This window comes from Heteronotia binoei, chromosome 3 (genome assembly GCF_032191835.1).
Source record: "Heteronotia binoei isolate CCM8104 ecotype False Entrance Well chromosome 3, APGP_CSIRO_Hbin_v1, whole genome shotgun sequence".
In the NCBI taxonomy this organism is placed as follows: domain Eukaryota; kingdom Metazoa; phylum Chordata; class Lepidosauria; order Squamata; family Gekkonidae; genus Heteronotia; species Heteronotia binoei.
The window spans coordinates 183,509,271-183,534,703 of record NC_083225.1 but is presented as its reverse complement, the minus strand read 5'-3'; the positions used below and the strand labels follow the sequence as shown (position 1 = coordinate 183,534,703).

The window sequence follows — 25,433 nt, the reverse complement described above, 5'->3', positions numbered from 1 at the left end:
CCATGCCCGTACCATCACGTTTTCGCTCTTCAGCCTGGCTAGACAGGTTACTTCTTACCTTCCGGAACCCAATCGAGGTGCTTTATTTAAAATAAAAAAAGTTCTATACTTTACCAGTACCTCAAATACTAAAAAAGCAAGACACACAACTTGGTATCGTCTTAGCGGTTAAAATGAGGCACACACACACACACGCATTCACACTACGAGAATGACAACGTGCAGAAGCCCCTGGCTGTTGCGAAGGCAGAAAGGCATTTGCGGAGCCTCCATAGCTATATATTTATCAGTGACGCATTGATGGGTTGTAGAAAACAACATATAGGATGGCTCCGGCCTCTAAAACAGTGGCTCTTCAAGCGGTAGTTCTCGAAGCAGAAATTGTCTATGAGGCCAAAGTGATCCACCAGTGGACCATGGGCAAGGTGAGCTAAGATGGTCAAGTGTTATGCAGCTGCATCAGTGCTTCCCTTGGGAAAGGAAAGGGGGCGGGGGGGGGGGGGTGCAGAGCAATGCTAATCCCTTGTTCAAAAGTTGTGGACAACTCAACATGGATATAAGCACTCCAGACTTCTATCCATTCTTAGTGGGGAAAAGGCACAAAGTTATGATAGAATTTGGTCACAGCAGAAGGTGTGACCAGCAGGTCAGGTGGCTTCCCTGATCTTGGATGACTAGAGGGGTTTTAATATTGTCACCAGCAAGGCAGATGGTGACCCATGCAAAAGCTATAAGGAATATTGATGTAAGAGTTCAACAGTGGAATCAGCTACCGAGAGAGATGGTGAGCTTGCTCCCCCTCATTGGCAGTCTTTAAGCAGTAGTGGCTGGACAAACACTTGCCAGAGATGGCCCAGGCAGATCCGGCATTGAGCAGGGGGCTGGACTAGATGACATCTATGGCCCCTTCCAACTCTGTGATAGTTGACCATGGTCCATAGGTTTGGAAACCACTGTTCTAGAAAAGGAGCCCTTCAAAATGGCACAATGAACAAAGGCAACACCTTTCACAGTTTCACCACAGCTCTGAAACTATATAATTAAATAAATGCTTTCCACGAGGAACAAATAGTTTGGGACAACTATTTTCATCTTGGTTGCCGGCACAGACAACAGTAAAAAGAAAATACATTCCATGGTGAATCAAAATAAGCATGGCTTTCTGGATCAGTCGGTTCAAGTGCTGCACTGTAGAGCCAAAACCCAGAACCCTCAAGTCTCAAACAGTAAATCTTTCAACATCTACAATTCCAGTTTCATCGTGTAGGTAGCTGATAACACCGGCTTTTCTGGTAACATCAGAAAGGAGCAATCTCATTCTTGGCTTTCCGTTCTGTCATTCTTCATGAAATCACATCTAGAGAGGTTTCTCGCAAGCTCTGCGCGAGCGTAGGGCCATTTGTATCACCAGAACCCCAGATCCAGGTACATATCTTCATTAGCATGCATTGTACATTACAGTAGCTAACATGATATTCTGAACACTCAAGTGATAATGCAGGCCTAGAAGTGGACAAATGGTACCTCCCCTCGCCCCAAAAAGGTCCTGCAGATTCAATATTGAAAATAACAATCTGAACAAAATGGTTTTCATTCTTTTGGTAACACTACAATCAGTTTTCGTGACACTCATCTCAATACCTTTCACTGTAAAATCCCATTTCCAGAGCTTCCCTAGATAGAATTAAAAAGACACAGTGAGTCTTGACAATGTATACACAGAATAAATTTCATTTTTTTTGTCCTTTTGTTTCCCTGGTTTCTCATTTGCTTTTGGCTTCGGCAAATCTCTCTGCAGACGCTACAAGAGAAAGCCTTGCTTGGCTTTACATACAGCATCAATACAGCAAAAATTGTATTTATCTGAGTAAAAAGCTATGGAGGTTGAACATATGACGTGCATCGACTTTGTGAACAATGTAACCTCCTAAACTAGGTGGCACATTAATAATCCAAAAGGTGACAGAGTAGGTATTCTTTTTCCCCATTTAAGATCACCATACAGCCTTCCATTATTTGAAAACCAATTTTTTTTTATTGAGAATGATCTACACGAGAACTTGAAGACAAAGAGAGAACCATAACGAACACCTGAGTAGCTGGATCATGAATTTTCAGACCTGCCTTTCCCTTGGCCAGTAATGCAATGCACTTTTATTCATTCTGTTAAGATAATGTCATATCGAATCTGATTATTACCACCATCACTTCTTCTTGGGTCAACGGTTGTATTTTGTGAAATGTGCCCTTTGCGCCAGTGATGCACCTTATTTCGTTTTATTGTTCTACTGCTTCATTTTTATTGTATTGTTTTAAATTTGAATGGTAGGTTTTTATTGTCCAATTTATGTTGTGATCCGCCATGAGCCCATTATGGGAAAGGGCAGAATATAAACCTACTAAATAAATAAAAAATAAATGTGATAATTTTGTATGTTAACATGGTAGGAAAATATGGCTAGGTGGGGGTCTAAACTGTTTTAAGTAACTAACAAACTACTTCAACGTGTGCAAGTTGTAGAACGAGGAATTTCTGGTTTCCAAACTGGACTATAGTCATAAATTTAGACTGTTATTGTATAATATTGGGTTGAATCGACAGTTTTTCTGCTGGCGAAAGAGGGAGGAGGGGTCATTTTTGACTACCAAAAGGGTTTTGCTAGAGACAGGGACCCACATGGACAAATTCTGCAAATGACAGGGGTTGCAGTGAGGAGAGCAGCTGAGCAAGATCAATCCAAAAAGCTTGTAGGAACCAACCCAATGCCTCTATTCCGTCCTGTAAAGAACCTTCCTCTTATGTATGGAGTCTCTCTCTCAAGGACTTGTCCCATCAGAAGAAGGCCTGTCTTACCATTTAGCAAGAGTCCTGGGATACAGCCATATCTGCATATATATACCATGTTCAGAAAACCACTGGGTATTTGGTGAGGTTTGGCTGTGTGGCAGAACAGGAGTGGATTATGTATGTTTCAACTCATCTCATTAAAACACGGTCTAATGAATACAACTATTTTTGATATGGCAAATGCAGCACAAGTTGACTTTTTCAGTAGATCTCAGATAGACTGATCTTGTGATGGTCAGAACACATACCATCATTTAAATTGCCATGTCCTTAAAAAACAACAACAGGAAACCATGAAGCAAGGCTAGTACTGTATCTCAAAATCTACTGGAGAAGTCAACTTGGGGATGGGGGAAAATGGTTGTGAGAATCTATTTAAAAGTCAGGTTAAAGATGAGTCTATCTTTGGCCTTACATCGGACTTCTTTTATAGTTCCTGTAGCCCAGAATATTGTACAGGAACCAATAATATCACAAAACTTATTTCAAATGTTCCTCCTTGGTCATGTGGCAAAAATTCTTCTGAAACTAAGAGTATCTTCAACAGTAGCTTAGGATATAACATAACAGTCTAAACAAAACTCCCACTGGGTGTGTTCTAGTCCCTAAGTATAAATGAAGTAGTTCCTTTCAATTCTGTTACCAAAGGACATGAAGGGATCTCATTAGCCTATTGATAATGGATGAAGAAGAATGGCCAAACCCTTTGGAAAAATCCAAGGACTGAAGTAACTCTACAAAGTGAAAATGTCTGTCCCTGGAAAGTTGTTGTGAGCAGAGCACTTACTCCTTGAGCAGCATTCAGTCATCATATTCTTTAACCCCGCAATTGCCAACACAACTTTTATTGAAGGCCTCTTAGACAGAGAGGGCAATTTGATCTCTCAGTTCTTTCAACCTCTTCTTAAATGCATACCTCAGAAAAATCATGTGAGTGCTGACAACAAATTTGAATGATAAGTGGCATCTTGGGAATGGAGAACCTGCCCTACTTTTCAGTTAGTTCCCTAGAAGAAAGACACACCATTACCTGAAATATCATGCAATAGTACCACAGCAGTGTTGTAGAGCCAGGAATCGCAAAGCCAAATTTTGTTTGTGGTAAAAAACCAACACTGAGGAATCCGGGGGTAGTTCACATCTATAGATTTGGTAGGATCGGGTAGCTTGTATGAATGGCTTTATTGTATGTGGCTTTTGGAACAGATTCAGTCATCAGTAGCAACAATGCTGTTTTTGATATGTGACCCACTGCCCTCGAACGGTAGAAGAGGACAGAAGGTGTGAGATGTTTTGGCTCCGTGTGGAAGTCCCCAAGCAAGCCCATGTCCAGATGCTGCTTAACAGAGTTGGAGAAAGTGAGGTACAGATACCAGAACAGATGGAGAAGCAAAGGATTTGATCTGAGATGGGAAACCAGAGTCAATGGAAAAAGGCAAAAATCATAGCCAGTATCCATGCTGGAACAAAATACCGGTGATACAATGGAGAAGAGGCTTTTAATTTTTTTTTAATCGGTAGCAGGGTGAGAATAAGGACACATGTCATAGCCAAGGTGAAAAAAGGAAGGGTTTAATGGCAGGGGAAGGTAAGGAAGAACCTGGCTGTTGCATAATTCCTGAAATACCTGGGAAACCTTTGTCATTATCACGAGCCAAGACTCAGAAATATGGTGCAATTCTTGAGGCAATCGGGGCTTACTTACAGAAATGTCTCTTCTGCTCTACCATTACTCCTACCATCCTTAGAAAGCTAGCAAGGGAAAGGCTTAATTTCTAATGGGCCTAACCTCTCCAACTTATTTCCAAGTGCCAAGGCCTCATCTGAAGTCATATCAAAACAGTATACACCTCCTCCATCACTGCTTGAACTATCTGACTTCAGGAAACGGGACTGACTGATTGGTTAGTGTCTTCTTCATGCAGAACTGAGACCTGGCAGCTAACTTTGATAAGGTATTGACTTCGGGAAAAAGTTAACCAGGTGCCCCACTATCTCTGAGAGCACAGCCCCCCTTTGGAGAACTGTTCCAAAAACACAACCCGCCCTGAGTTTCCCCTTTTTCGTTCTTCAACAGAAAGGGGTAAATGGCACCAGTGAATGAGGCAAGTGTATGAACAAGGTGTTTATACAGCCTTTGAAAAACAGAATGATGGGAAAATACAGCATTTGACGACAAGGCAAGGGCAGGGTTGAGGTTCCCCATGGACTTCTGCAGGGATCATTTTGTAGAAAAAGACATGCCAGAGTTCATTAGCACAACTCTTTTGCATAACTCATTTGCATATGCCGCATGCCCCTGACATCACCGGAAGGTGCACTTAATTCTATCAGCTCAGCATCTGCCTTAAAATGCTTCTTGAATTAGAACTGTTATAATAAAACCCAGGTCTTGAATTCAGCAGGAGCTCACAGAAGCGCAGCTCCTGAACCTCTCTGAGGGCCCCCCACCTACCTACCTTGTCCATTGAATAGCAGGTGCAGCTGCATAACAATCCCTGGACTAGGAGAGCAGGCAGCCAGCCAGCCACCAAGAGCTTTGCCACACCCCCAGCAGCTCTCATTAACCCCTGGAGAAACCCCTGTCACCCTTTCTCCATTCCTTATGTGATTTTGGATGGCGGGTGGCTTGCTGGCCTTTTGATTGGGGGTGCTGGTGGCCAAAGAGAGCCCCAGGTGAGTGAGGCCTGCTTGGGCTGGCTGGATCTCTAGCCAATCCAAACAGGTCTCACTCGCCTGGGGCTCTCCTTTCTTGCTTCGGGTTGCTTTTGGCTGGTGGGGGAGCTGCATATGCTAATGAGTTATGCTAATGAGCTCCACCACCTATTTTTCTGCAAAACGACTCCTGATAAAACCTAACTCCCATCATACTTTTTAAATTACTTTCTCCTATGTGTCCACAGTGGCATTATGAAGATTTCCATCGTCTGCTTTATATGTTTTGGTTATTTTCTCATTTTTTGAGGGGAACAATATTAGAAAGTTTGTCATATCATAGAGTTCAGCGAAATTCTCACAGGGGTTTTTGAACAATGTAGCCCAAAGTAAGTAATTTTTTTTGGGGGGGGGGCTAGAAAGAAAGAACAATAAAATTTAGAGGTTACAGAGCTCCACTCCTGTGAGTCCCTGCCCAAAATGAGGCCTGGTCTTCTGTCACCCTCTCGCCATTCCTGATTTCTATGCAGAAAGCAATCAAACATCTTGTGGTGTTCAGGAATATGCTCCAGTGGTTTCCTGGAACACCTTTGAGCACCAAACGTTCTGCAGCTGGGAACATATCATTTCACAAGTCTGCTGGGTAACTCCAGACTCTGCCAGGGTCTCTCAATCACTCAGCAGAGCTACTGAGCCAAGCCTCTCTTCCTTCTATTGGCTGAGGCTCCTCCACTTCCTGGTCCCCTGGGGAAGGAAGGAAAAAGCCAGAGCTTCCTCTGCCTAGTTCCCTGGAGCCCAAGGGAGAAATACAAAGGAAGTACCTTTAAAACCAATGAGTGCTAATGTTTTAAGCATGTTTTAAGGTTTTTTTTTAAATCTTTGTGTTTGTTTGTGTCCTTTATAAAGTTTATATCTCTGCTTCCTAATCTTAACAGGTACACACATGGCCTGGCCTGACATGGTCCGGCCCGATAAGGTCTCATTTTTGTTGGATCCCGCCCTCATAACAAATGAGTTTGACACCCCTGTCTGATGCACTTGGGCTTCTTGGCAACTGTGTGACACAGAATGTTGGACTGGATGGGTCATTGGCCTGAACCAGCATGACTTCTCTTATGTTCTTATGTGACACAGAGTGTTGGACTGGATGGGCCATTGCTCTGATCCAACATGGCTTCTCTTATGTGACACACAGTGTTGGACTGGATGGGCCACTGGCCTGATCCAACATGGCTTCTCTTATGTGACACAGAGTGTTGGAATGTATGGGCCATTGGCCTGAACCAACATGGCTTCTCTTATGTGCACAGAGTGTTGGACTTGATGGGCCATTGGCCTGAACCAACATGACCTCTTATGTTCTTATGTGACACAGAGTGTTGGACTGGATGGGCCATTGCTCTGATCCAACATGGATTCTCTTATGTTCTTATGTGACACAGAGTGTTGGACTGGATGGGCCATTGCCCTGATCCAACATGGCTTCTCTTATGTTCTTATGTGATGCAGAGTGTTGGACTGGATGGGCCATTGCCCTGATCCAACATGGCTTCTCTTATGTTCTTATGTTCTCTCCAGGAAGTAATCTTGAAGCATTTATTTTTAAAGAGGATTTAAAATATATATATATTGGGTTGGCAGTCTTGCTCACACTGACTTGGACAGTCCACTCAGCACAGAGAGAACGGCTTCCAAGTTAGAATGCAGAGGACTGAGAAGAAAGAAGCACTTTCCATGCAGGTTTATCTGACACAAATAGGAAACAATGCCAATTCCTCCATTTTTTTTTAAACCTACTTACTGGTGATCTTAAGCTCCATTTTCAAGTTCCCTCCATCTCACTGTAAGACAAAACTGAATAAGCTTCAGAGAGTAGCCATGTTGAACTGAATAAAGAGCCCTATGACAGGACGGCAGATTTTTGGAAGGGACAATGTTGTGTGAATAACAGTACAATCCTAAACAGAGTTCAATGCTTCCTAAGCCCTTGATATCAGTAGGCTGAGTAGGGTCGAACACTGCTTAGGATTGCATTGTAGATCAAGGGTCATTTTTTTTATTGCAATAGGCCGTATTGTCCACCAAAGTGTGGAATCTTCCTCTATCCTAATACCATATGTGCTGGATTCAACCCGCTATATGTATCTGTGTACTGATAAAGATATATATTGGTCGATTGGAAAAGGGTAATAAAAGCTTCCATTATGACATGCTAGCTCTCCAAATGAATTCAAATGCAGGAAGGGAATCATGTTGAAAAGCATTGGGGATACGTTTTTAAAAAATGGATAAACCCCCTTTCAGGACAGATCCCTTTCCCTTTATCTACAACCAAAGCACTTTCAAAGACTGCACAGCTGCTCATTTTATGTCTTTTTATTGTGATTAACACGAATACAAAGCATTTGTTACACTCATGAATAGAAACAGATTACAGAACAAATGCAAAAGAAAAGGAAAAAAAAGCTTCTCCCCACCCCCCGCATCTGTGTATGTCGTTTCCTTTATCAGTTTCATATACAGTTGTCTTTTCAATAAAAAAAATAATCACACATTAAATTGTACATTCTCAAACACGCCTTTGGATTGAAGATTCACATTAGTCCATACATCTTTACAAAGTGGGCTACGGAGCCGTCTTTCATACACATACAAATCTGATAAGCTACGCAAGCCAGATGTTAACAGAAATTCGTAACCCTGATTAAATGCTTTGGTCGAAATGAACCGACCATCTACAGACTGGAACTGGAAGAGTACATAAGGATTCGCCACCCCCCCTCCCTCCAAAACCCAAACAAACCTACGTTGTTTGACCTGTAGGCTGATAGCTGTTCGCGAGTCGGACCAATGCACACACACAAACGTAACCAACGGTTCACTTCTATAAATATCTAAACTAGCGTGCAATCCTACAATGGGTTACACCCTTCTAGACCCCTTGAAGTCAACTGGCTTTGAAGGCTGTAAGTTTGCATAGGACTACACTGTGACTGGCTTTAAATACAACAGAAAGGAGAATATGGCAAGGGATGCAAAGGTGATCTAGAAAGAGTAGAAAAATAGAAACAAAAAGGATCATTATCACGAAGATATATGCCTACTGTTCGGGTTGCCAACCACCAGGTGGGGCCTGGGGAGCTCCTGGAATGACAACTGATCTCCAGATGATGGACATCAGTTCCCCTGGAGATAAAAGGCTGCTTTGGAGCAGGAGCTCCTTAGCATATTAGGCCACACCCTTCTGATATAGCCATTCCTCCAAGAGCTTAGAAGGCTCTTCTTACAGGGCTAACTTAAAGCTCATGGAGGATTGGCTACATCAGGAGGTGTGGCCTAATATGCAAAGGAGCTCCTGCTCCAAAAGGAGCCCTGCTTTGGAGGATTGACTCAGTGGTATTATACCCCACTCAGGTCCCTCCCCTCCCCAAACCCTTCTTGCCCCTAGGGGTGGAATTCTAGCAGGAGCTCCTTTGCATATTAGGCCACATCCCCAATGCAGCCAATCCTCCAAGAGCTTACAAAAAAGAGCCTTGTAAGCTCTTGGAGGATTGGCTATATCAGAGGTGCGTGGCCTAATACGCAAAGGAGCTCCTGCTAAAATTCCACCCCTGCTCACTTCAGCCTTCACCTCCTCAGGGATGTTCCAACCGGAAGTTGGCAAGCCTATCTAGCATTGTCTGTAATCACTTGCATGACAACCAATTCTCAATCATTTGCACTTATTCTAATAATGAAACCCAATGAGAGATGCTGAAATTGTCATTACGACGCAGGAAACCTGCTGCATGAATCTACCCTGTTCACCTGTCATGACCCAATAAACTCCCAACACCCTCTTCCTCAGCAGAGGACTTCCATGGACTTAGAAGGGTGTACCTCTTTTCAGGATTAGGCACTGTTATCTAATTGGCATTACAATTCTGCACAGATTAGTCTAAGAAAAAAAGTTCTTAGATAGGAGTAATTTTGCACAGAAACGTGCCAATGGAGGTTTAAAAGCAACCCCCCCCCCACAAAAAAAAACCTAGATGCATGACCAGTAGTCAACCTTTATTAGGCAAGAAAGTGCTACAACATGAGCAGTTCTGTCCTTTATTTTTCTTGTTTGGCCTTCCATTTCTCTTTACAGTTCTTTCTTTGCCTTGTTGGCTTTCCTCTGCTATGCTGAATCATGTTTTTCTCCTCTCCTGCCTGCTCTCTCCCGTTGACCATTTGTCATTCTGTTTGTCCCTTCCACCAAGAAGTAACTGCCCTGCTCTGCTATTCCAGCTCAAACTAAAACCTGAGGACCACGGAGAGACTTCTTTCGGTCCTCAGAACTGCTATACCAGCCCAAAGCGCTGGCACTTTTGACAAAGCTGTTCTCACCTTCATAGATTTTGGAAAGATGGAATAAAACTGGAAATAAACATTCAGTTGGATCCTATGCGTCACGAGAATTGTAGAATCATAGAGTTGGAAGGGACGTTCAGGATCATCTAGTCCAACCCCCTGCACAATGCAGAAAACTCACAAATACCTCCCCCTAAACTCACAGGATCTTCATTGGTGTCAAATGGCCATCTAGCTTCTGTTTAAAAACCTCCAAGGAAGGAGAGCCCACCACCTCCCGAGGAAGCCTGTTCCACTGAGGAATCGCTTTAACGGTCAGGAAGTTCTTCCTAATGTTGAGCCGGAAACTCTTTTGATTTAATTTCAACCCATTGGTTCTGGTCCTGCCTTCCGGGGCCACAGAAAACAATTCCACCCCATCCTCTATATGACAGTCCTTCAAGTACTTGAAGATGGTGATCATTTCACCTCTCAGTGCTGTGCTTCTGAAGGAAACTTCCCCACATCTCCTTAACCAACGCAGCCTGCTGTAGCCTCTGGGGGGCTTGTGAATGTTCAGTCGGGAGAGGGGGTCACTAGCAGAAATCTCACGCCAGCAGAAGTCAGGATGCTAGGCTCTCCACTATAGTGGGAGACTTCTTGGGTACTAGCAACACTGTCATGTTGACATCACTTCCTATACAAGCTGTAAGCAACACAGTGGACCAGAGGTGTCAAACGTGTGGCCCAGGGGCCAGATAAGGCCCTTGGAGGGCTCCTATCAGACCTGCAAGCAAATCTGCTTTCTTCTCCATCTTCTCTTGCTTCCTTCTCTGACACAGCTTTCTTTGCCAGGCTTGCTCAATTGTACAGGAGGTACAGAACAAAGCCTGTATTTTCTTCATTGGCTGAGGCTCCTCCCTTGGGGAGGAAGGGGTGTAGGGGGAGCTTGCTTAGCCAGGCTCTCTTAATCACACACAGAGCTATTCCTCATCCCCTAGGGAGGGAGGGAAAGAGCCAGAGCTTCATTGCCCAGTTCCCTCAATCACATAGGAGATACACAAAATATTTGTGTTTGTCTGTGTCCTTTATAAATTTATATTTCCGCTCCCTGACATTACATTGTATGACACACATGGCCTGGCCCAACAAGGTCTCATTTATGTCAGATCCAGCCCTCATAACAAATGAGTTCGACACCCCTGCAAGTAGATGCTCTAGCATTTACAAAAACTCCATGGCAAAACCACAGAGTTTTTCTAAATGCTTAGAGAGCAGCTAAAGAGGCCACCTCCAATTTTTGCCTGAAGGGATGTTAGTGTGCTGGCTCCACTCCTGGGGTGTGTGTGTGCTGGCTGTGTGTGTGTGTGGTGGGGGTGGGGAGTGCTGGCTGAAGCCTGGCAACCATAAAAAGAAGTCCCCTTTGCACGGTCAGAAGCAGACTTGCAACAGCAATCCTAAGCGATCCTTCAAAGCCCACTGTCTGCAACTCAGGGTTGCCAATCCCCAGATGGGGGCAGAGGATCCCCCGGTTTGGAGGCCCTCCCCCTCATCAGAAAGCGGGGAGGAGGGAAATGTCTGCTGGGCACTCCATTATTCCCCGTGGAGACCGATTCCCATAGGGGATAATGGAGAATTGATCCGTGGGTATCTGGGGCTTTGAGAGGGACTGGTTTTTGAGGTAGAAAAAACAATTTTTCAGCATAGCATCTAGTTCCTTTCCTCAAAACATCCTCCGAGTTTCAAAAGGATTGGACCGGGGGGTCCAATTCTATGAGCCCCCAAATAAGGTGCTCCAATCAATGATTTCCAGTGGAGGGAAGGCATTTAAAAGGCTGTGTGGTCCCTTTAAATGTGATGGCCAGAACTCCCTTTGGATTTCAGTTATGCTTGTCACAACCTTTCTCCTGGCTCCATCCCAAAGTCTCCTGGCTCCGACCCCAAAATACCCAGATATTTCTTGAATTGGACTTGGCAACCCTAATAGGACTGCACTGGGAGAGGATTTGACCCAGTGGGTTGGATCCAGACTGAATTTTCCAACAGTGGAACATACACTTCCTCCAATGGAGCCCCCTTCACCCCACTAACCCTGGGGAATGAAATGGAGGGGTGGGGGTCTGTACCGGAAAGGGTAAACTGGCGGAAATCGTTATTTAGGCTTGGATGAAACTCTGTGCCTACGAGATGTTGTAAATCTCAGGTCTTCTCATGCCAGGCAGCGAGCGAGGAACATTCTTGGGAAGGAAAACATGTGTCCCGTGGGGAAGCGATAAGCGAAAGTCTTCTCATTAAGGCAAAGAAGCTGAAGGAGAGAATTGGCCTTCGCCAACTCATTAAAGGCTCCCCTGGAGGAGCGTGGAAATCCTCATTACTCAAGGCTGAAATCTGCATTTGTATCTTTCCAGCATTATTTTCTTCCCCCTTTGCTCCATCAAAATCTGTTGTCGGGACACTACTATTTGCTCTGTTTCTCCAACAAGCATCTATTCCCAAAACCTTAATTATGTTCAGGGGTAGAATTCTAGCTGGAGCTCTAGCAAGCCACATCCCCCTGATGTAGCCAATCCTCCAAGAGCTTACAAAAAAGAGCCTTGTAAGCTCCTGGAGTATTGGCTACATCATGGGGGTGTGGCCTAATATGCAAAGGAGCTCCTGCTAGAATTCCACCCCTGATTATGTGTATGTGTGTATATAACCCCCAACCTTTGACTGCAATAGGGTTCTTTTGGCAAAACGAGGCTCTCGATCCTATCTTATGTGAACAAACAAGAAATGTGCTGCTATCAATCAAGAGGAAAGAAGCTTTCTCTTTTTGCCTCTCTTTCCTACCACTCCATTTCCTTGTGTTCTTTGTCTCCCCCAAACACAAAATCACCTAATCGAGGAATCAAACTTGTGCTCTGTGGCACAACGAACGGCTGTGCTGGTATTTTGTGAATCACCAACATCTAGGCAGCATCGAGTACAGGGCTTTTTTTTGTAGCAGGAACTTCTTTGCATATTAGGCCACACTCGCTTGATGTAGCCAATCCTCCAAAAGCTTCCAGGGCTCTTAGTGCAGGGCCTACTGTAAACTCCAGGAAGACTAGCTACATCAGGGCCTAATGGGCAAAGGATTTCCTGCTACAAAAAAAAGGCCTTGGTCGAGTACAACAGTGAATGCGGTTTTCATACCTTCCAGTGTCATTAAACCCTTTCTACACTGATGCATCTGTTAAGGAACGGCCACAAAAGCCCTGCACACAGCCTAAGATTCTGGGGGCAAAGGCACAGTTCACCAGCCAGGTCCATGGGGAACCTCTTGCTACATTCAGATGTTATGACAGAACTGTGGCTCGTGCAACAAACTCTGGTTTAATCAACGGAACACAAGGGGAAAGTCCAGGTTTCTTGCTTTCTCTCCAGGGCCGGCTCGCCCACTAGGCAAACTAGGCAGTTGCCTGGGGTACCGGGAGGGTGGGGGCGCCAAACTGGGCTCTGCCCCCTCTCAGTGCCAAGCCTTCGCCAGCGGTCCTTCGGAAGATAAGATGCACGCTGCACCATGGCGAGAAGGGAAGGAGGGGGTGGGCAGGCGGCATGCCCTTGGGGAGGGGGGTTGCGGCACTGGGGGGGGGGTTGCAGCACTTGGGCCAGCACTGTTTCTTTCTTCCTCCCGACAGGAGGAGGAGGAGGAAGAAAAGCAAAAGTAGAAGAAGCAGAAGAAGAAGAAAGTAGGACCAGAACCAACGGGTTGAAATTAAATCAAGATAGTTTCCGGCTCAACATTAGGAAGAACTTCCTGACTGTTAGATTGATTCCTCAGTGGAACAGGCTTCCTCAGGAGGTGGTGGGCTCTCCTTCTTTTAAACAGAGGCTAGAGGGCCCTCTGACAGCGATGAGGATCCTGTGGATTTAGGGGGAGGTGTTTGTGAGTTTCCTGCATTGTGCAGGGGGTTGGACTAGATGACCCTAGAGGTCCCTTCCAACTCTATGATTCTATGAAGAAAAAAGAGAAAGAGAAGGAGAAGCAGCAGCAGCAGGAAACCCAGGAAAACAAGCGTAAATGAGTGAAGAAACATACTGTGTAGCTATCCTTTAACGCCGAACCTGCAACTAAAACCCAAGTTTAGAATCCTAGTGTGGGGTCACCCCAACAAACCCCAGTTTGTTGGACCATCAGACTGCTTTTTAACATCACAGTTAACTGACGCTTGCTCAAAGGATGCTTGTGAGACATGAATGTGGCCACTGCGGTGAATGGCAGATGTGCCCCAGAACGCACCCCACACGTCTCCCCGCAGCAGTGGCCACGGAGAAGGTGTTGTTTGGGGAAGCCTGGAAGCTTTGCCATCGGGGAACCTGCCACATGCTTCCAAAGAACCCCGAAGAGCCTCAAAACCCAGTTTTTCAAACTACCATGCTAGCTAGGCAAAAAAAGAAAAGAAAAGAAAAGTGATCATTATCGACAGGCCTCAACAGGAGCTCACAGAAGCACAGCTCCTGAACCTTTCTGATGGCCCCCCTCTCCCCCCCCCACATACCTACCTTGTCCATTGACTAGTAGGTGCAGCTGCATAACAATCCCTGGATTAGGAGAGTGGCCAGCCAGCCAGCCCCCAGGGGCTTTGCCATGCTCCCAGTAGCCCTCATTAACCCCTGGAAAAGCCCGCACCACCCTTTCTCCACTTTTTATGTGATTTTGGGTGGTGGGTGGCTTGCTGGCCTTTTGATCTCTTACAACTGACCGGCCTGAGCCCACAGTCTTCAGTCTCCAGACTCTCACTGAAGACTTCTCTCACTGAAGACTCCCTAAACTAAAAATCCTGAGGTATTCCCTGCTGCCTCTTCATTTTGCTACATTTCAGTTCCATGGCTGCGCCTCAGCCAATCGCAGCAAGGCTGCCCCCAGCTTCTCTGGCTAAGTTCTCTGGGGGTGGCCCAGGAGAACCCCAGGCGAGCGAGGCCTGCTTGGGCTGGCTGCATCTCTACCTGGGTGGGTCTCCTTTCTTGCTTTTTGCTGGGGAGGGGCATATGCTAATGAGTTATGCTAATGAGCTCAGCCACCTGTTTTTCTACAAAACGACCCCTGATTATTGACAACTGCATTTGTGTGTGCAACAGTACACTTCCTGGGATCCTTGGCTACAGCCCTCTCCTCATCCTGCCAACACCATTAAATCCAAAGGAGGATCAGCATCAGATATATGCAGCAATGGCTAGAAACAAATTCCACTTTTATTCTAAATATAGATAGCCAGCTGTCTCTGACAAACTGCGATTTTCAGCTTCCTCGGTGGAATTAATATCCCCCCCTGTGGTCAAGTGGAAGGAAGAAAAAGAAGGCCAGCGCCAGATTTTGTCTTTTCTCCCAGTTTTAACAAAAGAACATTTACACTAAATCGTATTTCTACCCTTTCGAGCTATGGCAAATTAAGTGGCAACACATGTCTGGTTTCCTGATTCGGGATCACCGATCCTTCTCATCTGGACGTCTCGTTTTATTTAATTAAAATAAAATGATGGTGATATCGTAATCACAGCAGGAGGGAAAAGCGAGTCTGAGAAGAGACAGACCTCGCACGGCATTAAGCCCGCAAATTCACGATGCCACATCATGGCAGCTCTGAACAAAATGGATCATTCAGAATCCAAAATTATTGCACGATAAACTGCCACAATAGATTCAAAATTGCAGAGCTGCATTATTAAGTATATTGAAGTATTTGAAAGGCTGTCACTTAAAAGAAGGCAGGGAACCTTTCCTGTTGGCAGCAGAGGAGAGGACTTGCACAGATGGTTTTAAATTGCAGGGGGAAGGTATCCGGTGGATATTAGGAAATTACGTTCACAGTAAGAACAGTTCAGCAATGGAATTGGCTTCCCAGGAAGTTGTGAGCTCCCCCTCCCTGCAGGTCTTCAAGCAGTTGGCTGGATGGACACTTGCCAATGATGCTTTAGGCCAAGGATGGCCAACTTGCTAAACGTAAGACCTACATAGAATAAATGTCAGATGTCTTGCGAGCACAAGGAAGGAAGGAAGGAAGGAAGGAAGGAAGGAAGGAAGGAAGGAAGGAAGGAAGGAAGGAAGGGAGGGAGGGAGGGAGGAAGGCAGGAAGGAAGGAAGGAAGGAAGGAAGGAAGGAAGGAAGGAAGGAAGGAAAGAAGGAAGGGAGGGAGGAAGGGAGGGAGGAAGGAAGGAAGGAAGGAAGGAAGGAAAGGAGGAAAGGAGGGAGGGAGGAAGGAAGGAAGGAAGGAAGGAAAGAAGGGAGGGAGGGAGGAGGAAGGAAGGAAGGAAGGAAGGAAGGAAGGAAGAAGGAGGGAGGGAGGAGGGGGGGAGGGAGGGAGGAAGGAGGGAGGGGGAGGGGAGGGAGGGAGGAGGGAGGAAGGAAGGAAGGAAGGAAGGAAGGAAGGAAGGAAGGAAGGAAGGAAGGAAGGAAGGAAAGAAGGAAGGAAGGAAGAAGGGAGGGAGGGAGGGAGGGAGGGAGAGGAAGGCAGGGAGGAAGGCGGGAAGGAAGGCAGGAAGGAAGGAAGGAAGGAAAGAAGGAAGGAAGGAAAGAAGGAAGGGAGGGAGGGAGGAGGAAGGAAGGAAGGAAGGAAAGGAGGGAGGGAGGGAGGGAGGAAGGAGGGAGGAAGGAAGGAAGGAGGGAGGGAGGGAGGGATGAGGGGGGAGGGAGGAAGGAAGGAAGGAAGGAGGGAGGGAGGGGGGAGGGAGGGAGGGAGGAAGGAAGGAAGGAAGGAAGGAAGGAAGGAAGGAAGGAAGGAAGGAAGGAAGGAAGGAAGGAAGGAAGGAAAGGAAGGAGGAAGGAAGGAAGGAAAGGAGATGTGGATGGAGGGGGAGTTAGTATAAAAGCAACTTTAACTTCAAGTTCCTTGTCCAAGTCAGTCAAGTGGGGCTTCAAGAGCCACCACGACAAATCGTGTGAAAGAGCCACATGCGGCTCTGAGGCCACAGTTCGGCTACCCCTGCTTTAGGCTGCTCCTGCAATAAGCAGGGAGGTTGGACTAGATGGCTTGTTAGCCCCCGTCCAAGGATACGATTCTGTGTTTTAATAACTGATATTTGTGTTCCTGGCAAAGCAGCTGTGGTTCATGGAAGAGCAACAGCAACATCTCTGATTTCCCGCCTTTTCTGGAGAGGTGACTAGAATATTCATCTTGAGCTGAGAAACCCTGTTCGAATCCTCGGTCACAAAGCTCACTGGTGACCTTTAGCTGGTTGCTGGTTCGGATCCTGCCCTCTGCCCGAGGGGAGAACTGACAAAAAGTAGCCCCCTTCACATGTGCAGAAATGGCCAACAGGATCCAATCCGTTCTCTTTTTTAGCTTAAGCTACATCACACGAGTCTGCTAAGGTCACTTGGCAAGAAAGGGAGACGGCACCACTGAATTCTTTAGAGGAAAGGTGGAGTAATCAACAAGGCATAAACAGAATTATATGGATAAGGGATTTACCAACTGAATCCCTTACTGAGTCCCAACTGAAATATGGTTGAAGCATTCTGCAACGGGAATATTCACTTTTTCAATGAGAATGATGTGAAAAGCCCACATGGGACAGTAACTTCTTTTGGGACTCTGATACCACCAGGTCATCCTATCCAGGCAGGGATGTCATGGCTCCTACGAGCCAGTGTCAAGGCCGTCACCAAAAATCTACATGTGCTTTGCAGGTCAACAAAGTTGGGGGACCTTGCTTTGAAAAAGGGTACAGCCCAGAAGCGACAATGGGTAGTTCTAAGAATCCCCGGAAACTCTATGGTTAAACTATGGAGTTTCTGGTGATTCCCAGAGCTACCCAGTGTCACTTCCGGATTCTACCTGGGTTGCACCTGGAAGTGACAAACGGGCACAGAGGCTGGCGATATATATCTTCATATTTAAAAAATCCTGCTGCCACTCTGAGCATTTATTGGATTTATTAGGCCTGGCAACCCTACCTGTGCGGCTGGTGAAAAAGAATGAGAAATTCAGAAAGTGGGATGGCAGGAACCAGGGCTTTTTTTGTAGCAGGAACTCCTTTGCATATTAGGCCACACCCTCCTGATGTAGCCAATCCCTCTGGTGCTTACAGTAGGCCCTGTTCTAAGAGCCTTGTAAGCTCTTAGAGGACTGGCTAAATCAGAGGTGTGTGGCATAATATGCAAAGGAGTTCTTGCTACATAAGGTTGCCAAGTTCCTCGCGGCCTCCAGTGGGGGACTTTTTTGCGCACGCTAAGTGTGCGTGGCACGATGACATTACCTGCAAGTGATGTCATCATGCTGGTGACATCACACACCGGTTGCTCTAGGCGTTTCCGGGAAATCTCTATGGTTTTCCCGGATGCTCTAGCAATCTGGCAGGGAAATCTCTATGATACCTACCTCCCAAATTGCTAGAGCATCCGGGAAAACCATAGAGTTTTCCCAGAAACACCTAGAGCAGCCAGCACGCAATTTCACCGACACGATGACATCACTTACGGGTGACGTTATTGCACCGGCAACGTCGGGGGAGGTTCCTGCAGCCCGTTGCCGCACAATGTGGGCCAACGGGTTGGGAACCTCCAGTGCGGGAGAACCCCCACCCGGCTTGGGGACTTGGCAGCCTTACTGCTATAAAAAAGGCCCTGACAGGAACATATCTGATGTGCAGATAGTAAGTTCCTTAGTCCTGCATTATGAAAAGACTGAGGCTCAGTGGCTGCAAACAACCAATTCATCCCACACCAAGGCAATCCTGTAAAGAGACGTTCAGGGTCACTTAGTAAAATATTGAGAATCTATGACATCATCGCCCTTCTGAAGATCCTTTCAGTCTCTGCATGCCTTCTTGGCTGCCTTTGTAATGAAAGAAAAATCCCAAAATTTCTACTGTAGGCAAATGTTCATTTAAAACATATCATGGCATTTGCTCTTCGAGCCTCAGCTGTGACCTAAAAATGACATTACACGACACGAGCAAAATCCAGTAATAATCAACCATTAATATTCATAATGATATAGGAGTAGCAAGATAAGGTTTCTTTTTTTTTTTTCCTTTTTTCTTTTGGTTAACATTCAAATCATTTAAGAAGCAATCTAAAATGCCACAGCAGTGAATGAGTGAGAGGAACCCCAGTTTGTCCTCCATGTTTTGTGAGGCGAAACGAAAAACAAAATGCATATATAGCTATATTAAATCGCAGAATATTGCTCTCTCTATAGAGGACGCTGAGCGCAACTTGGTCTGCAGTACATCCACGGTTGGCTAATGGCTAACGCAAGGACGTACAGTATACACGCTTGCGGTCGTCATGGTTACCAAGCAACGCAGCCTTGAGAACTTGGCGGTAATGACCGCATTTTTCTGTTGCTGCTTTCCTAAAAAATACTACATCGAGCTCTATGAGAGGATAAATTGATCATAGAGATGGCTTTTGCAAAGGCTCGGCTACGGGCTGTCCAGAGATTATGTCTCGCACAGCATTCAAGGTTGTATTGTAATGTTGGCTGTATCGGGAGGCAACAGCTAGGAAGCTGAAAAGTCACAGCTGGGTGATCTGGATTCGTCCACCTCTGTCCCCTTGTGGTTATGAGCCAGTCTACAGGTTAGCCTTTTTCATTCATTTCCATCAGGGTGGAATTCTAGCAGGAGCTCCTTTGCATATTAGGCCTCCCTGATGTAGCCAGTCCTCCAACAGCTACAAGGCTCTTTTTTGTAAGCTCTTGGAGGATTGGCTACATCAGGGGTGTGTGGCCTAATATGCAAATGAACTCCTGCTAGACTTTCACCCTGGATTTCCATGCATCTTCAAGTTTTTTTCAAAAAAAAAAAAAAAAAAGCAGGAACGCACAGTTCCGGCTGGCATCACATCAGGGGTGTGGCCTAATATGCAAATGAGTTCCTGCTAGGCTTTTTCTACATAAAAGCCTTGTGTGGAACTATTGTGATTTCAGGGGGTGTAGCCTAATATGCAAATGAGTTCCTGTTGGGCTGCTTCTTACATAAAAGCCTGTGCATCTTTATGTATTCCCTGCTACAACACAGCAGCTGTGGAATACTGCTTATAAAAAACACAAAAAACTAGAGCCCAGATAGGTTTGCAACTACACTTTTTAGAAGAAGACGACTGCAGATTTATACCCTGGCCTTCTCTCTGAATCAGAGACTCAGAGCAGCTTACAATCTCCTATATCTTCTCCCCCCCCACGACAACAGATACCCTGTGAGGTGGGTGGGGCTGAGAGGGCTCTCACAGCAGCTGCCCTTTCAAGAACAACTCCTATGAGAGCTCTGGCTGACCCAAGGCCATTCCAGCAGATGTAAGTGGGGGAGTGGGGAATCAAACTCGTTCTCCCAGATAAGAGTCCGCACACTTAACCACTGCATCAAACTAGCTCTCTCTCTTTTAGAGGGTAACCCTAGAAGAAGAAGAAGAAGAATTGTAGATTTATACCCCACCCTTCTCTCTAAATCAGAGACTCAGAGCAGTTTATAATCTCCTAAATCTTCTCCCCCCACAACAGACACCCTGTGAGGTGGGTGGGCCTGAGAGGGCTCTCACAGCAGCTGCCCTTTCAAGGACAACCTCTGCCAGAGCTATGGCTAACCCAAGGCCATTCCAGCAGCTGCAAGTGGAGGAGTGGGGAATCAAACCGCATTCTCCCAGATAAGAGTCCTCGCACTTAACCACTGCACCAAACTGGCTCTCACACCAAACCCTATAATACTGAATGTACTGGAAAGTTAAAATGTTCCTCCACTAGTTTTAATGCTGTTGTAGTTTCTGATGTCAAGACTGATGTCAATTCTTTATCAAAGAGGCTGGCCTGTTTGTCCAATGAGAGCCAGTTTGCCAAAGCCTTGCATTATTTAGCCACCCCCACCCTCGGCAATCTAAGGGTTGCAAACCTGTTCCGAAAGCAGCAAAACTGTTAAGCGTGTGGACTCTTATCTGGGAGAACCGGGTTTGATTCCCCACTCCTCCATTTGCAGCCGCTGGAATGGCCTTGGGTCAGCCATAGCTCTGGCAGAGGTTGTCCTTGAAAGGACAGCTGCTGTGAGAGCTCTCTCAGCCCCACCCACCCCACAGGGTGTTTGTTGTGGGGGGAAGAAGAAGAAGAAGATATTGGATTTATATCCCGCCCTCCACTCTGAAGAGTCTCAGAGTGGCTCACAATCTCCTTTACCTTCCTCCCCCACAACAAACACCCTGTGAGGTGGGTGGGGCTGGAGAGGGCTCTCACAGCAGCTGCCCTTTCAAGGACAACCTCTGTCAGAGCTATGGATAACCCAAGGCCATTCCAGCAGGTGCAAGTGGAGGAGTGGGGAATCAAACCCAGTTCTCCCAGATAAGAGTCCATGCACTTAACCACTACACCAAACTGGCTCTCCAAGATATGGGAGATTGCAAGCTGTTCTGAGTCACTGATTCAGAGAGAAGGGCGGGGTATAAATCTGCAATTCTTCTAATTGTCCTAACCTGGACGGCCCAGGCTAGCCTAATCTTCTCCAATCTTGGAAGCTAAGCAGGGTTGGTCTGGGTTAGTACTTGGATGGAAGACCACGAAAGGTTGCTAAGCAGGAGCCCCGTCGTTTGTCTCTCGCCTCAAAATTTCTACGAGGTCACCCTGTTAGCTGTGACTCAATGGCACTTCCTACTGCCACCCTAGAGATGAATAATAACATCAGGTGATGCTATTATTTTATCTGTTCGGCCATGATAGGGCAAGCATGGGTCATTCGGGTGGGGGCAGATTATACCCGACCCTTGCCGCATAATTTATGGACAGCCCAAGCAAGTTAGGTGCACATGTACAGGCCATTTTGGAATTTCACCCCCCCCCCCCCAAAGCAATACAAACAATCTTGCTCTTTTCCAGATGTATGAAGAGCTAATGCCAAAGCCTTGCATTATTTACCCCACCCTCGGCAATCTACGGGTTGCAAACCTGTTCCGGAAGCAGCAAAACTTCACGGAGCAGGTTTTGTATAGCATGAAGAAAGTAGCAAAGAAGTGTAAGCTTCCCCCCGCCCCGCTTAATAAAAAAAAACAAGAGAAAAGAAATCAACAGCAGAGGCAGAAGCCAAACTGCTGGCATGCTCTGCTCCCCCCCCCCCGCCCCATACCCCTTATCAAGCAAATCTAGCAACACAAACATATTCAGGCTGAACAGTCATACTATAATCAAGTAGATTCACAAGCCGATGCCCGTAAAAGCTGGTTTGGAGCACTTTAGTTAACTTTAAAAGAAAGGCATGAGATCTTCTCCCTTCCCAGCAGGCAGAAGTCAACAAAAAGAACAAAAGGTTTTTATATATATATATATATTTTAATTTGTCTGATGGATTCATTGTATCTGTTGCGCTCATGAGATTTCCCCTAACGGCTGGCAGTTATCTCTGTTCCAGTGAGACACACCTACCAAGGGAAGTCATATCTGCAAAAAGAGAGAGAAGTCACTTGGGCCGGTGCTCTCAAGGAGATGGAGCATGCGGTTCGGCACAATGCTTTCTAATGGGCCCCTGCTGCTCATTACAAATTTTTGACCCAAGTTCGAGATTGGGAAGCAAATACAGGAACCGGGGCTGCTGCTGCACTGTGATGTGGCTGAGGAAGGGGCACGATTTTCAGAAGAGAAGCAGAAAGCCGCCCTGAGACACTTAGGTGAGAAGGGCGGGGTATAAATCCTAATATAAATAAATAAAATAAATAAAGTGGAGAAAACTCTTCCCTTGTTTGCTGCTATTTCCCTACAACCCCCTCTTTCTCCAGTCAGGCTCGAGCATTGTGTCAAGTCAGGGTTTTTTTTTTTGAGCACGAACGCACCAGAAAGCCGTTCCGGCTGGCTTGGTGTCAGGGGGTGTGGCCTAATATGCAAATGAGTTCATCTGGGCTTCTTTTTGCGCAAAATAATGGTGACATCAGGGGGTGTGGCCTAAGATGAAAAGTTCTTGCTGAGCTTTTTCTACCCAGAAGGCCCTGCGTCAAGTAGAGTATAACATCTCATCAGATGAGATGAAATCAAGCATCTATAAAATACAAACTGTTGGCTCGTGTGGCCCCAGTTGGCCTTGGGGCCATGTGGGGAAGCAAGACGGGTCAGCAGTACACGCAAATCTCTTTTTAAGGAATTTAAGACGCCGCTAGCAGTAAAGGCCCAATCGGTTTTAAATATGAAAATGGAAGTTCCTGCAACAAAACAAAGCCCTGGGTGCTAGAAAGGTTTCAGTGGGCACCTGGTTGGGGACCTCTGGTCTAGAATTCTTCCAAATGTCTGTTCCCATTCTATGGGATAGCTTTTCTGGTACTATTACTTCTCAAATCTGTGAGATGATCGCCTAATTGTTTTCGACGAGAACTAGGCATATGTCACTTTGTCTGCATTTTCATTGCACATCGTTTCAGTCACTGCTCTAACTCCACTTGCACCCAATTTGGGGGGAAAGGTGGGTTACAGATGCGATGAATCAATAAGGTGGCCGCAACAGCGGTTTGCAATTGACCCCGATCTGAGAGCTCAGAAAACATTTGCCAAAAGAAGAAACAACGGCCCTCAAACCTTTGCATATTTGGTCAACTGGGAAGAAGAAGAAGAAGAAGAAGAAGAAGAAGAAGAAGAAGAAGAAGAAGAAGAAGAAGAAGAAGAAGAAGAAGAAGAAGGAGAAGAAGATACTGGATTTATATCCCGCCCTCCACTCCGAAGAGTCTCAGAGCGGCTCACAATCTCCTTTCCCTTCTTCCCCCACAACAGACACCCTGTGAGGTAAATGAAGATATTGGATTTATATCCCGCCCTCCACTCTGAAGAGTCTCAGAGCGGCTCACAATCTACCTTCCTCCTCCACAACAGACACCCTGTGAGGTAGATGAAGATATTGGATTTATATCCCGCCCTCCACTCCGAAGAGTCTCAGAGTGGCTCACAATCTCCTTTACCTTCCTCCCCCACAACAGGCACCCTGTGAGGTGGGTGGGGCTGGAGAGGGCTCTCACAGCAGCTGCCCTTTCAAGGACAACCTCTGCCAGAGCTACGGCTAACCCAAGGCCATTCCAGCAGCTGCAAGTGGAGGAGTGGGGAATCAAACCCGGTTCTCCCAGATAAGAGTCCGCGCACTTAACCACTACACCAAACTGGAAGATTCAGAACTGCAGGTTTCGGCTTGCAGTGAATGAAAAGGCATGACAATCGTTCCGATTTAATCAAAGCTTCAGCTCTTTTCCTTTTTTGTGCTACGGTTGCCCAGGGAGTATCGGCACTGCCGCCATCAGCGTGGCAAAGGCTCTCTAAATAAAGGATGTTCAGCACCCATACAGAGCAACGTTCGAACCATTCGGCTGTTTGCAATGTAGAGGTGCCCTGAACTTTTTAAGGAGGGCTTTTTGCATACCCACCAGCACAACCCTTATATCAGGGGTGGCCAATGGTAGCTCTCCAGATGTTTTTTGCCTACAACTCCCATCAGCCCCAGTCATTGGCCATGCTGGCTGGGGCTGATGAGAGTTGTAGGCAAAAAACATCTGGAGAGCTACCGTTGGCCACCCCTGCCTTATATAGTCATACTCTTCACAAAAATTGAAAATTGGTGCCTAGGAAAAGCATATATTCATTATTCATCATTTGGGGATGGGAATGAGTATGCGGGGGTGAGGGGGGATGCAACCGTCATCAACACTAGGGCGTTTTTTGCAGCAGGAACTCCTTTGCATATTAGGCCACACACCCCTGAGGTAGCCAATCCTCCTGGAGCTTACAGGACTCTTAGCACAGAGCCTACTGTAAGCTCCAGGGGTGTGTGGCCTCATAGGCAAAGGGGCTCCTGCTACAAAAAAGAAGCCCTGATCGACACTGAAGATCAGGCTGTCTCAGTGCTCAAGGCAATCGAGGCGTGTCATTCATCTGACCGCGCTGACCAAACTTGATCCTGGATGTGGAACAGTGTAAGAGATCCTGGAGCCATTTCTGCCGCAGAAGGAGTCAGAGACTTAGCAATCTAGCTGGGAAGCGAAGTGCTGCCCTGCACAGCCTTGGTGCGTGAATGTTACTTCCTCAGGAAAAGGAAGTGTAAAGAAAGGTTGCGAAGGTTGGAGGGAGGCTAGGAGGAATGGGCTCTTCCGCTAAGGCAACCTCAAGGGACTGAGCGGGTCAGACAGGAAGACAGGATTGGCAGAAGCCGAAGTGACCAAGAGCTCATTCAGAGGCCCAGCAAGGTGGTAGGGGAGATGCTGCGGCTGGCCAACTGCATAGAATGCATAAGAATATAAGAAGAGCCATGCTGGATCAGACCCAGGGCTTTTTTTTTTTTGGTAGCAGGAATTCATTTGCATATTCGGCCACGCCAGGGGTGGAATTCGATCAGGAGTTTCTTTGCATATGAGGCCACACACCCCTGATGTAGCCAATCCTCCTGGAGCTTCCAAAAAAGAGCCTTGTAAACTCTTGTAGGATTGGCTACATCAGGGGTGTGTGGCCTCACACGCAGAGGAGCTCCTGCTAGAGTTCTATCCCTGGGCCACAGTAGGCCCTGTAAGAAGAGCTGTGTAAGCTCTTGGAGGATTGGCTACATCAGGGACATGTGGCCCAGGGGTAGAATTCTAGCAGAAGCTCCTTTGCATATTAAGCCACACCCCCTGATGTAGCCAATCCTCTTGGAGCTTACAGTAGGCCCTGTAAGA

General features: G+C 46.3%; 1 protein-coding gene across 12 annotated transcripts in view; it reads right to left on the bottom strand.

Moving 5' to 3' along the window:
- The window catches only part of DLG2 (discs large MAGUK scaffold protein 2), a 1,647,444-nt gene that overhangs the window by 387,514 nt on the left and 1,234,497 nt on the right, over positions 1–25,433 (bottom strand). The window lies entirely within an intron of this gene.